Source organism: Rutidosis leptorrhynchoides, chromosome 10 (assembly GCF_046630445.1).
Source record: "Rutidosis leptorrhynchoides isolate AG116_Rl617_1_P2 chromosome 10, CSIRO_AGI_Rlap_v1, whole genome shotgun sequence".
NCBI lineage: Eukaryota > Viridiplantae > Streptophyta > Magnoliopsida > Asterales > Asteraceae > Rutidosis > Rutidosis leptorrhynchoides.
This window is the reverse complement of record NC_092342.1, coordinates 28,491,168-28,505,137: the sequence shown is the minus strand read 5'-3', so window position 1 is coordinate 28,505,137 and position 13,970 is coordinate 28,491,168.

Here is a 13,970-nt window from a genome sequence, read left to right as displayed (position 1 = left end):
TTGTGAACTCCGTTATCACCCTGGCAAGGCCAATGTTGTAGCTGACGCTTTAAGCTGAAAGGAGAGGACGGCACCTCTTCGTGTTAGGGCTCTGAACATCACCATTCATTCGAACCTCAACAACCAGATCAGAGTAGCCCAAGTTGAGGCTCTCAAGGAGGAGAACATATCTCACGAACATCTGAACATACTTGTCTCTTAATTCGAGGTTAGGGAGTCTGGACTCCGATGTTATGCCGGAAGAATTTGGGTACCTCTTTATGGAGATCTACGGAACCTGATACTTGATGAAGCACACAAGTCGAGATATTCGATTCATCCTGGAGCGGGTAAAATGTACCACGACCTTAAAGAACAGTATTGGTGGCCGAATCTTAAGAAGGACGTTGCAACTTATGTTGGGAAGTGTTTGACTTGTTCGAAAGTTAAGGCCGAACATCAGAGACCTTCTGGGTTACTTCAACAGCCGAAAATCCCACAATGGAAGTGGGAAAGGATAACAATGGATTTTATCACCAAGCTGCCAAAGACGGTGGGCGGATACGATACCATTTGGGTTATTGTTGACCGCCTCACCAAATCTGCACACTTTCTAGCGATGAAGGAAACTGATACAATGGAGAGACTTGCTCAATTATACATTAAATAGGTTGTATCTCGTCATGGTGTACCTTTATCGATCATATCAAATCGCGATCCCCGTTTTGCTTCTAGATTTTGGCGTTCCTTGCAAGAAGCCATGGGAACTCGTCTCGACATGAGTACTGCTTATCACCCTCAGACTGACGGGCAAAGTGAACGCACGATTTAGACCTTGGAGGACATGTTGCGTGCATGTGTCATTGATTTTGGAAAGGCCTGGGAAAGACATTTGCCACTCGCCGAATTCTCGTACAACAACAGTTATCACTCTAGCATTAATGCTGCACCTTTTGAAGCATTGTATGGCCGTAAGTGCCGATCTCCTATTTGTTGGGCCGAAGTAGGCGAAAAGCAAATCACCGGACCTGAGGTAGTCCATGAAACCACGGAGAAGATTGCTCAGATCCAAGCTAGACTTAAGACTGCCCGTGATCGTCAAAAGAGTTATGCCGATCTTAAACGTAAGGACTTTGAATTCAACGTTGGTGATCATGTAATATTAAAGGTTGCACCTTGGAAAGGTGTGATCCGTTTTGGAAAACGTGGGAAGTTGAACCCACGATACATTGGTCCTTTTGAGATCTTGGAACGTGTTGGACCCGTTGCTTACCGATTAGATCTACCAGCACAATTGAGCTCAGTTCATCCTACCTTCCATGTGTCAAACTTGAAGAAGTGTCTTGCTGCACCTGAACTTATCATACCACTTGAGGAGCTTACGATTGACGACAAACTCCACTTTGTGGAAGAACCAGTTGAGATTATGGATCGTGAGATCAAAACTTTGAAACGCAACAAGATTCCGATTGTACGGGTACGATGGAATGCCAAACGAGGACCTGAGTTTACTTGGGAACGAGAGGATCAAATGATGCGAAAGTATCCTCACCTTTTCCCAACTCCTCCATCTACCTCAGCTTAAATTTCGGGACGAAATTTTCTTTAACAGGTGGGTAATGTAACGACCCTGGAATTTCCAACATTTATTTATTAATAATTATTATTATTAATACGCGTGTTTAAACGAATGTACGTTATTACATTTACATGTTGCCATGATTGCCCGTACTTGACTTTTAAGTGCCCGAAACGTCTTTGTGACACCCGGAACTTTCACGAATAATATTTTTAGATATTATTTACATTCATGATTAATTTTATTAATCATTTTAATTAACTAAGGCTATTAGTTAGTTACTTGGGCTTTAATTGGTTTAACTTGTGATTTAAGTGAACTTGGGCTTTGTTAGTGTTATGGACTTATGACTTTGGGCTTATAAGCCCACCCTACATTATTAATGGACTTAGTTAGCCCATGTCATTCACTTGTAAGTATTATTTAGTGAAAGGAACTAGTTAGTTAAGAATTGGAATCTAGTTTGCATGTAATCCCCATGAAACCCCACCTATTAACCACCTTTGTAAGACTTTTCATGCAAGAGACCACTAAACAACTCTCCCCCCCTCCCCTTGATGAAAACCAACGGCCATATGGCCATATGGGGAGTTCAAAATCTTTTTTTTACTACTTATTCTCATGTATCTTCATTTCACTCACACACACTTACTTGCTACTTCACTTTTCTCTTATCTTTTCTCTCTTTTTCTCTAAAGGATTGTAAGTAACTTGTGACTTTTATTCTCTTCTTTCTCTTGCAAAACCATAGCACTAAACCCTCATCATCATTCTTTTGTTTAATGTTACTTGTCTTTGATTATTATTTACTTACTTGTAGTTACTTTGTTGATTGTTACTTACTTACTAGCTTTCAAGAATCAAACTTGTTAGTTTGATTCTTCATTTTATCTTGTTAAAGCAAGAACAACAAGAACATATACTTTCAAGTTATGTTCTACATTTGTTATTTTTTTTTTAAAAGCTTTATGTTCATGTGTTGATAAACCCATACTTGAAACTCATGAAGTAAACTTTAAAGTTTACTTTCTAAAGATCAAACTTTGGTTTGAATCTTTAAAGTATGAACAACCATGAACCTTTTCTTGTTTATCTAAGTTTACTTCTTCAATTTATGCACTTTAATTTCATGTAGTTAGTTTATATGGTCAAGTACTACAAGTTAGTCTTGATCTCATATCTCTTGAACAAATTAAGTTAACCTTGGAAGTTCAAGAACACACAAACAAGTTTTCTTTAAATATAACTTTGGATCTAGACTTTTGAGTCTTGGATCTTCAAGATCAAACTAAGAACTATGTTCTACTACTTATGATCTTGATTAGTTAGTTAACTTTCAAGTTTATAGTTCATGTATGTGTTAGATCTAAGACTTTGATGTAACTTTGGTTCATCAAACTTCATACAACTCTTAAGTGAGTTGTGCTTCATGTCTTAGACTTGCACTAGGGTTATGATGGTCAATAATTGGTTAAGATGATGTAGATACATCAATGAGTTGTACACTTGAAGCTATATGCATCAAGGATGAGAACCATGATGAACATCAAGCACCAAGACCACCGGAACCCTTTTAAACTCACTGTTCTGCCCAAAACTACTGACCTGATGCTTCTGGAACAGACCAGTAGACCTGGGCTGTTCTAACCTTGATTTTTTGATAGAACTTTTTGAGTAGATAACTTTTCATATAGGACTCGTCTTAATCCGAGTTACGGTTTAGGATTTATGGCCCTCCGATCGTTACTATGTCCTTTAACGTTGTGCAGAAATTTCTGACCTACTCGCACTTAGACCGTCGCCACGGTCAAACCAAGACGAGTTTGCTTCTGTAAATTTTACCACACTTAAGGGACTCATAGAAAGAGCCGTGGCCACTGGTCTCACCTTAATTCAGTAAGGGTAGAGGCCGTGGCGACTGACTGAAGTCAGACTTTGTTGAAAACTACTTTCATAAACGAAACTTACTTTATGCCTTTTGTTTGATGATGAATGATGATGACCCTTAAGACCTTAATTACATACTTTTAAACCTATTAAGACGATTTACTGACTTAGTACTATTTGACTTAGGTTGAGGACTTCGGACCATTTACTTGCACACCTTTCCCGACTACTACCTTACCGCTACATATCATTGTGAGTTATAGCATTCCCTTTTTACTTTAACTTATTTTGGGAACTGAGAATACATGTGGATTTTATGTTTTACATACTAGGCACGAGTACTTAAACTTATATATGTGTGGGTTATACAACGGCATAAACATTCCCTTTAGCTCGGTAACGTTTAATCATTGGTTTTTGAACCATGAACGCGAATCTTAGATATGGATCCATAGGGTTTGACATCCCCACTCGGGCTAGTCGCGCTAGCATTTAACGAGTATTTAATACTTCGTAGACATACGCACTTGCCAAGTGTACTTTCAGGGGGTATAAACGTTAAGTTAGTTACCAAGTGCCCACGGTTAACATATACTTTATCATACTGTTTTGAAACGCTCTTTGTAGCACTGAAATCTCGTGGCCTACCTTACATACTGTTATACTTAAACTATAGCTCACCAACCGTTGTGTTGACGTTTTTAAGCATGTATTTCTCAGGTGCTTGAGGTTGCTTCCGCTGTGTACTAGTCGTGCTGTAGAACCCGCTGCTTAGAGTTGTCCATGCATGAACTACTTTACTTTGCATTCAAACATTCGTACTTTTGAACTATGACTTGTAATGACCATTGTGGTCACATACACTTATTATTTGCTTCTACTTAGTGAAGCATGCTTTTGAAATGTAAAACATTTGATGTCGGTTATGACATCACCTTTTTATCATGAATGCAACTTCTTTAATTACAGCATATAGTACTTAACCTTGTAATGATCCTGTTGTTGATGATTCGTACACGATGGTTTTGTACGGGGCATCACACATAATATACAATACAAGTTGATTAAGTTATAGTTGGAATAGATTTGCTACCAATTTTCACGTAGCTAAAATGAGAAAAATTATCCAATCTTGTTTTACCCATAACTTCTTCATTTTAAATCCGTTTTAAGTGAATCAAATTGCTATGGTTTCATATTGAACTCTATTTTATGAATCTAAACATAAAAAGTATAGGTTTATAGTCAGAAAAATAAGTTACAAGTCGTTTTTGTAAAGGTAGTCATTTCAGTCGAAAGAACGACGTCTAGATGACCATTTTAGAAAACATACTTCCACTTTGAGTTTAACCATAATTTTTGGATATAGTTTCATGTTCATAATAAAAATCATTTTCCCAGAATAACAACTTTTAAATCAAAGTTTATCATAGTTTTTAATTAACTAACCCAAAACAGCCCGCGGTGTTACTACGACGGCGTAAATCCAGTTTTACGGTGTTTTTCGTGTTTCCAGGTTTTAAATCATTAAGTTAGCATATCATATAGATATAGAACATGTGTTTAGTTGATTTTAAAAGTCAAGTTAGAAGGATTAACTTTTATTTGCGAACAAGTTTAGAATTAACTAAACTATGTTCTAGTGATTACAAGTTTAAACCTTCGAATAAGATAGCTTTATATGTATGAATAGAATGATGTTATGAACATCATTACTACCTTAAGTTCCTTGGATAAACCTACTGGAAATGAAAAAAATAGATCTAGCTTCAAAGGATCCTTGGATGGCTTAAAATTTCTTGAAGCAGAATCATGACACGAAAACAATTTCAAGTAAGATTTCCACTCGAAATAAGATTGTTATAGCTATAGAAATTGAATTAAATTTTGAATATGATTATTACCTTGTATTAGAAAGATAACCTACTATAAGTAACAAAGGTTTCTTGATCTTGGATGATTACTTGGAATGGATTTAGAAAACTTGGAAGTAAACTTGCAATCTTGGAAGTATTCTTGATTTTATGAAACTAGAACTTTTGGAATTTATGAAGAACACTTAGAACTTGAAGATAGAACTTGAGAGAGATCAATTAGATGAAGAAAATTGAAGAATGAAAGTGTTTGTAGGTGTTTTTAGTCGTTGGTGTATGGATTAGATATAAAGGATATGTAATTTTGTTTTCATGTAAATAAGTCATGAATGATTACTCATATTTTTGTAATTTTATGAGATATTTTATGCTAGTTGCCAAATGATGGTTCCCACATGTGTTAGGTGACTCACATGGGCTGCTAATAGTTGATCATTGGAGTTTATATACCAATAGTACATACATCTAAAAGCTGTGTATTGTACGAGTACGAATACGGGTGCATATGAGTAGAATTGTTGATGAAACTGAACGAGGATGTAATTGTAAGCATTTTTGTTAAGTAGAAGTATTTTGCTAAGTGTCTTGAAGTCTTTCAAAAGTTTATGAATACATATTAAAACACTACATGTATATACATTTTAACTGAGTCGTTAAGTCATCGTTAGTCGTTACATGTAAGTGTTGTTTTGAAACCTTTAGGTTAACGATCTTGTTAAATGTTGTTAACCAAATGTTTATAATATCAAAAGAGATTTTAAATTATTATATTATCATGATATTATGATGTACGAATATCTCTTAATATGATATATATACATTAAATGTCGTTACAACGATAATCGTTACATATATGTCTCGTTTCAAAATCATTAAGTTAGTAGTCTTGTTTTTACATATGTAGTTCATTGTTAATATACTTAATGATATGTTTAATTATCATAATATCATGTTAACTATATTTATAACCATATATATGTCATCATATATTTTTTACAAGTTTTAACGTTCGTGAATCACCGGTCAACTTGGGTGGTCAATTGTCTATATGAAACCTATTTCAATTAATCAAGTCTTTACAAGTTTGATTGCTTAACATGTTGGAAACACTTAATCATTTAAATAACAATTTCATTTAATATATATAAACATGGAAAAGTTCGGGTCACTACAGTACCTACCCGTTAAATAAATTTCGTCCCGAAATTTTAAGCAGTTGGAGGTGTTGACGTATCTTCTGGAAATAAGTGTGGGTATTTCTTCTTTATCTGATCTTCTCGTTCTCAGGTGAACTCGGGTCCTCTACGAGTATTCCATAGAACCTTAACAATTGGTATCTTGTTTTGCTTAAGTCTTTTAACCTCACGATCCATTATTTCGACGGGTTCTTCGATAAATTGAAGTTTTTCGTTGATTTGGATTTCATCTAACAGAATAGTGAGATCTTCTTTAGCAAAACATTTCTTCACATTCAAGACGTGAAAAGTGTTATGTACAGCCGCGAGTTGTTGAGGTAGCTCCAGTTGGTAAGCTACTGGTCCGACACGATCTATAATCTTGAATGGTCCAATGTACCTTGGATTTAGTTTCCCCCGTTTACCAAATCGAACAACGCCTTTCCAAGGTGAAACCTTAAGCATGACCATTTCTCCAATTTCAAACTCTATATCTTTTCTTTTACTGTCCGCGTAGCTCTTTTGTCGACTCTGGGCGGTTTTCAATCTTTGTTGAATTTGGATGATCTTCTCGGTAGTTTCTTGTATTATCTCCGGACCCGTAATCTGCCTATCCCCCACTTCACTCCAACAAATCGGAGACCTGCACTTTCTACCATAAAGTGCTTCAAACGGCACCATCTCAATGCTTGAATGGTAGCTGTTGTTGTAGGAAAATTCTGCTAACGGTAGATGTCGATCCCAACTGTTTCCAAAATCAATAACACATGCTCGTAGCATGTCTTCAAGCGTTTTTATCGTCCTTTCGCTCTGCCCATCAGTTTGTGGATGATAGGCAGTACTCATGTCCAGACGAGTTTCTAATGCTTGCTGTAATGTCTGCCAGAATCTTGAAATAAATCTGCCATCCCTATTAGAGATAATAGAGATTGGTATTCCATATCTGGAGACGACTTCCTTCAAATACAGTCGTGCTAACTTCTCCATCTTGTCATCTTCTCTTATTGGCAGGAAGTGTGTTGATTTGGTGAGACGATCAACTATTACCCAAATAGTATCAAAACCATTTGCAGTCCTTGGCAATTTAGTGATGAAATCCATGGTAATGTTTTCCCATTTCCATTCCGGGATTTCGGGTTGTTGAAGTAGACCTGATGGTTTCTGATGCTCAGCTTTGACCTTAGAACACGTCAAACATTCTCCTACGTATTTAGCAACATCGGCTTTCATACCCGGCCACCAAAAATGTTTCTTGAGATCCTTGTACATCTTCCCCGTTCCAGGATGTATTGAGTATCTGGTTTTATGAGCTTCTCTAAGTACCATTTCTCTCATATCTCCAAATTTTGGTACCCAAATCCTTTCAGCCCTATACCGAGTTCCGTCTTCCCGAATATTAAGATGCTTCTCCGATCCTTTGGGTATTTCATCCTTTAAATTTCCCTCTTTTAAAACTCCTTGTTGCGCCTCCTTTATTTGAGTAGTAAGGTTAGTGTGAATCATTATATTCATAGATTTTACTCGAATGGGTTCTCTGTCCTTCCTGCTCAAGGTGTCGGCTACCACATTTGCCTTCCCCGGGTGGTAACGAATCTCAAAGTCGTAATCATTCAACAATTCAATCCACCTACGCTGCCTCATATTCAGTTGTTTCTGATTAAATATGTGTTGAAGACTTTTGTGGTTGGTATATATAATACTTTTGACCCCATATAAGTAGTGCCTCCAAGTCTTTAATGCAAAAACAACCGCGCCTAATTCCAAATCATGCGTCGTATAATTTTATTCGTGAATCTTCAATTGTCTAGACGCATAAGCAATCACCTTCGTTTGTTGCATTAATACACAACCGAGACCTTGCTTTGATACGTCACAATAAATCACAAAATCATCATTCCCTTCAGGCAATGACAATATAGGTGCCGTAGTTAGCTTTTTCTTCAATAACTGGAACGCTTTCTCTTGTTCATCCTTCCATTCAAATTTCTTCCCTTTATGCGTTAATGCAGTCAAGGGTTTTGCTATTTTGGAGAAATCTTGGATGAATCTTCTGTAGTAACCAGCCAATCCTAAAAATTAACGTATATGCTTCGGAGTTTTTGGGGTTTCCCACTTTTCAACGGTTTTGATCTTTGCCGGGTCCACCTGGATACCTTCTTTGTTCACTATGTGACCGAGGAATTGAACTTCTTCCAACCAAAATGCACACTTTGAAAACTTAGCGTACAGTTTTTCTTTCCTCAATACTTCTAGCACTTTTCTCAAATGTTCTTCGTGCTCTTGATCATTCTTTGAGTAAATAAGTATGTCATCGATGAAAACAATGACAAACTTGTCAAGATATGGCCCATACACTCGGTTCATAAGGTCCATGAACACAGCTGGTGCGTTAGTCAATCCAAACGGCATAACCCTAAACTCGTAATGACCATAACGCGTCCTAAAAGCAGTTTTTGGAATATCATCCTCCTTTACTCGCATTTGATGATATCCAGAACGTAAATCGATCTTCGAATAAACCGACGAGCCTTGTAGTTGATCAAATAAGTCGTCAATTCTCGGCAGTGGATAACGGTTTTTGATGGTAAGTTTGTTCAACTCTCTGTAGTCAATACACAACCTAAATGTACCATCCTTCTTCTTGACAAAAAAAACAGGAACTCCCCATGGTGATGTGCTTGGTCGAATGAAACCACGCTCTAAAAGTTCTTGTAATTGGCTTTGTAGTTCTTTCATCTCACTGGGTGCGAGTCTGTAAGGAGCACGAGCTATTGGTGCAGCTCCTGGTACAAGATCTATTTGAAATTCAACAGATCGATGTGGAGGTAATCCCGGTAATTCTTTCAGAAATACATCGGGAAATTCTTTTGCGATGGGAACATCATTGATGCTCTTTTCTTCAGTTTGTACTTTCTCGACGTGTGCTAGAACAGCATAGCAACCTTTTCTTATTAGTTTTTGTGCCTTCAAATTACTAATAAGATGTAGCTTCATGTTGCCCTTTTCTCCGTACACCATTAAGGGTTCTCCTTCTTCTCGTACAATGCGAATTGCATTTTTATAACATACGATCTCTGCTTTCACCTTCTTCAGTCAGTCCATGCTAACTATTACATCAAAACTCCCTAACTCTACTGGTATCAAATCAATCTTAAATATTTTGCTACCCAGTTTAATTTCTCAATTCCGGCATATATTATCTGCTGAAATTAATTTACCGTTTGCTAATTCGAGTAAAAATTTACTATCCAATGGCGTCAATGGACAACTTAATTTAGCACAAAAATCTCTACTCATATAGCTTCTATCTGCACCCGAATCAAATAAAACGTAAGCAGATTTATTGTCAATAAGAAACGTACCCGTAACAAGCTCCGGGTCTTCCTGTGCCTCTGCCGCATTAATATTGAAAACTCTTCCGCAGCCTTGTCCATTCGTGTTCTCCTGGTTCAGGCAATTTCTAATAATGTGGCCCGGTTTTCCACATTTATAACAAACTACATTGGCATAACTTGCTCCGACACTACTTGCTCCGCCATTACTCATTCCGACACCATTTGTTCCTTTCGTTCTGTTAACCCCTGGTCCGTAGACCTCACACTTCGCTGCGCTATGACCATTTCTTTTACACTTGTTGCAAAATTTGGTGCAGAACTCCGAGTGATACTTTTCACACCTTTGGCATAGCTGCTTTTGATTGTTGTTGTTGTTGTTGTTGTTGTTGGGCCGTTTGTTGTAGTTGCGATTGATTTTGCGATTGTTGGGATAATTGTTGCGATTATTGTTGTAATTGCTGTTGTTGTTGTTGTATTGGTGATTCTTATCACCGTTTTGCTCCCACTTTCTTTTGACTTGCTTCACATTGGTCTCTTCAGCAGTCTGTTCTTTAATTCTTTTTCTTCAATCTGGTTCACTAGTTTGTGAGCCATTCTACATGCCTGTTGTATGGAGGCGGGCTCGTGCGAACTTATATCTTCTTGGATTCTTTCCGGTAATCCTTTCACAAACGCGTCGATCTTCTCTTCCTCATCTTCGAACGCTTCCGGACACAATAGGCATAATTCTGTGAATCGTCTTTCGTACGTGGTAATATCAAATCCTTGGGTTCGTAACCCTCTAAGTTCTGTCTTGAGCTTATTGACCTCGGTTCTGGGATGGTACTTCTCGTTCATCAAGTGCTTGAATGCTGACCACGGTAGTGCGTAAGCATCATCTTGTCCCACTTGCTCTAGATAGGTATTCCACCATGTTAACGCAGAACCTGTGAAGGTATGTGTAGCGTACTTCACTTTGTCCTCTTCAGTACACTTACTTATGACAAACACCGATTCGACCTTCTCGGTACACCGTTTCAATCTGATCGGTCCTTCGGTTCCATCAAATTCCAAAGGTTTGCAGGCAGTGAATTCTTTGTAGGTGCATCCTACACGATTTCCTATACTGCTAGATCCAAGGTTATTGTTGGTATGTAGCGCAGCCTGTACTGCGGCTATGTTTGAAGCTAGAAAAGTATGGAATTCCTCTTCATTCATATTCACGGTGTGTCGAGTAGTCGGTGCCATTTCCTTCAAAATAGTCAAATGGAACAAGTTAATCATACAGAATATTAAGAGTAGTTAATAGTATTTTGTAGCATAATATGAACTCATTTATAAAAGCTTTTTCTTCATATTAGCGTTTTATAAGTTTAAATTCGGGTAGTACCTACCCGTTAAGTTCATACTTAATAGCTAATATACAATTCAACTACTACAATTCTATATGAAAAACTGATTATAATAATATTTCGCGTTCAAACTTTTATACAATATTTTACAAACTTACAATACCGCTTATTTTACATAAAGCATGAAATATAGCACACAATAACTTTGATACAAGATAGTTGTGAAGATAATTCTATCTAGTACACAAGTCGTTCAGCAAAGGAAATAAAGACACGTAATTCATACGTCCAGAAACAAGTCATGCATTCTGGTTTTACTAGGACTACTTCCCATCCTTGGTCTTGTGGAACATAACCGTTATGGCCGTTGATAAGACAACGTGTTGTAACGTCGTCAAAGGGACGAGGGTTACGTAATGACCAACAGTCTCGTAATAACCTAAAAACCTCATTTCTTACCCCAATTACCGACTCTGTCACTTGTGGGAACGTTTTGTTTAATAGTTGTAGCCCGATGTTCTTTTTCTCACTTTGGTGAGAAGCAAACATTACTAACCCGTAAGCATAGCATGCTTCTTTATGCTGCATGTTAGCCGCTTTTTCTAAATCATGAAGTCCTATATTCGGATACATTGAGTCAAAATAATTTCTTAACCCGTTGCGTAAAATAGCATTTAGGTTCCCCGCAATATATGCGTCAAAGTAAACACATCGTAACTTATGGGTTTCCCAATGTGATATCCCCCATCTTTCAAACGAAAGTCTCTTATAAACCAAGACATTCTTGGAACGTTCTTCGAATGTCTTACAAACTGATTTCGCCGTAAATAGTTGTGTCGAAGAATTCTGACCTACTCTAGACAAGATTTCATCAATCATGTCTCCGGGTAGGTCTCTTAAAATATTGGGTTGTCTATCCATTTTGTGTTTTTATACTGTAAAATAGACAAGAGTTAGATTCATAAAAAAAATACTTATTAATACAAGCAATTTTTACATATATCATAAAGCATAAGCACACTATATTACATATATTACACCACACGAATACAACTATCTTATTACAACTCGCTCATTTTTTCTTCTTCGGTTTTGGTTCATTTTGTCAAGTTTCTAGGGATATATGATGTTCCCCTAATACGAGCTGTCGTTTTCCACAACGGTTTAGAAAAACCTGGTGGTTTAGAGGTTTCCGGGTCATTGTTACAACTTAAGGGCTTCGGGGGTTGACGATACATATAAAGTTCATCGGGGTTGGAATTAGATTTCTCTATTTTTATGCCCTTTCCCTTATTATTTTCTTTTGCCTTTTTAAATTCAGTTGGGGTAATTTCTATAGCATCATCGGAATTCTCGTCGGAATCCGATTCATCGGAGAATTGGTAATCCTCCCAATATTTTGCTTCCTTGGCGGAAACACCATTGAGCATAATTAACCTTGGTCGGTTGGTTGAGGATTTTCTTTTACTTAACCGTTTTATTATTTCCCCCACTGGTTCTATTTCCTCCTCCGGTTCCTCCTCTTCCGGTTCTGATTCTTCTTCCGGTTCCGACTCTTCTTCTAGTTCCTCTTCGGGAACTTGTGAATCAGTCCACGAATCATTCCAATTTACATTTGACTCTTCATTATTATTAGGTGAGTCAATGGGACTTGTTCTAGAGGTAGACATCTATCACATAATATCAAACGCTTTAAGAGATTAATATATCACATAATATTCACATGTTAAAAATATATAGTTTCCAACAAAATTTGTTAAGCAATCATTTTTCAAGTAAACACGGTCGAAGTCCAGACTCACTAATGCATCCTAAAAAACTCGATAAGACACACTAATGCAAATTTTCTGGTTCTCTAAGACCAACGCTCGGATACCAACTGAAATGTCCCGTTCTTATTGATTAAAAACGTTCCATATTAATTGATTTCGTTGCGAGGTTTTGACCTCTATATGAGACGTTTTTCAAAGACTGCATTCATTTTAAAACAAACCATAACCTTTATTTCATAAATAAAGGTTTAAAAAGCTTTTCATAGATTATCAAATAATGATAATCTAAAATATCCTGTTTACACACGACCATTACATAATGGTTTACGATACAAATATGTTACATCGAAATCAGTTTCTTGAATGCAGTTTTTACACAATATCATACAAACATGGACTCCAACTCTTGTCCTTATTTTAGTATGCAACAGCGAAAGCTCTTAGTATTCACCTGAGAATAAACATGCTTTAAACGTCAACAAAAATGTTGGTGAGTTATAGGTTTAACCTATATATATCAAATCGTAACAATAGACCACAAGATTTCATATTTTAATACACATCCCATACATAGAGATAAAAATCATTCATATGGTGAACACCTGGTAACCGACATTAACAAGATGCATATATAAGAATATCCCCATCATTCCAGGACACCCTTCGGATATGATATAAATTTCGAAGTACTAAAGCATCCGGTACTTTGGATGGGGTTTGTTAGGCCCAATAGATCTATCTTTAGGATTCGCGTCAATTAGGGTGTCTGTTCCCTAATTCTTAGATTACCAGACTTAATAAAAAGGGGCATATTCGATTTCGATAATTCAACCATAGAATGTAGTTTCACGTACTTGTGTCTATTTTGTAAATCATTTATAAAACCTGCATGTATTCTCATCCCAAAATATTAGATTTTAAAAGTGGGACTATAACTCACTTTCACAGATTTTTACTTCGTCGAGAAGTAAGACTTGGCCACTGGTTGATTCACGAACCTATAACAATATATACATATATATCAAAGTATGTTTAAAA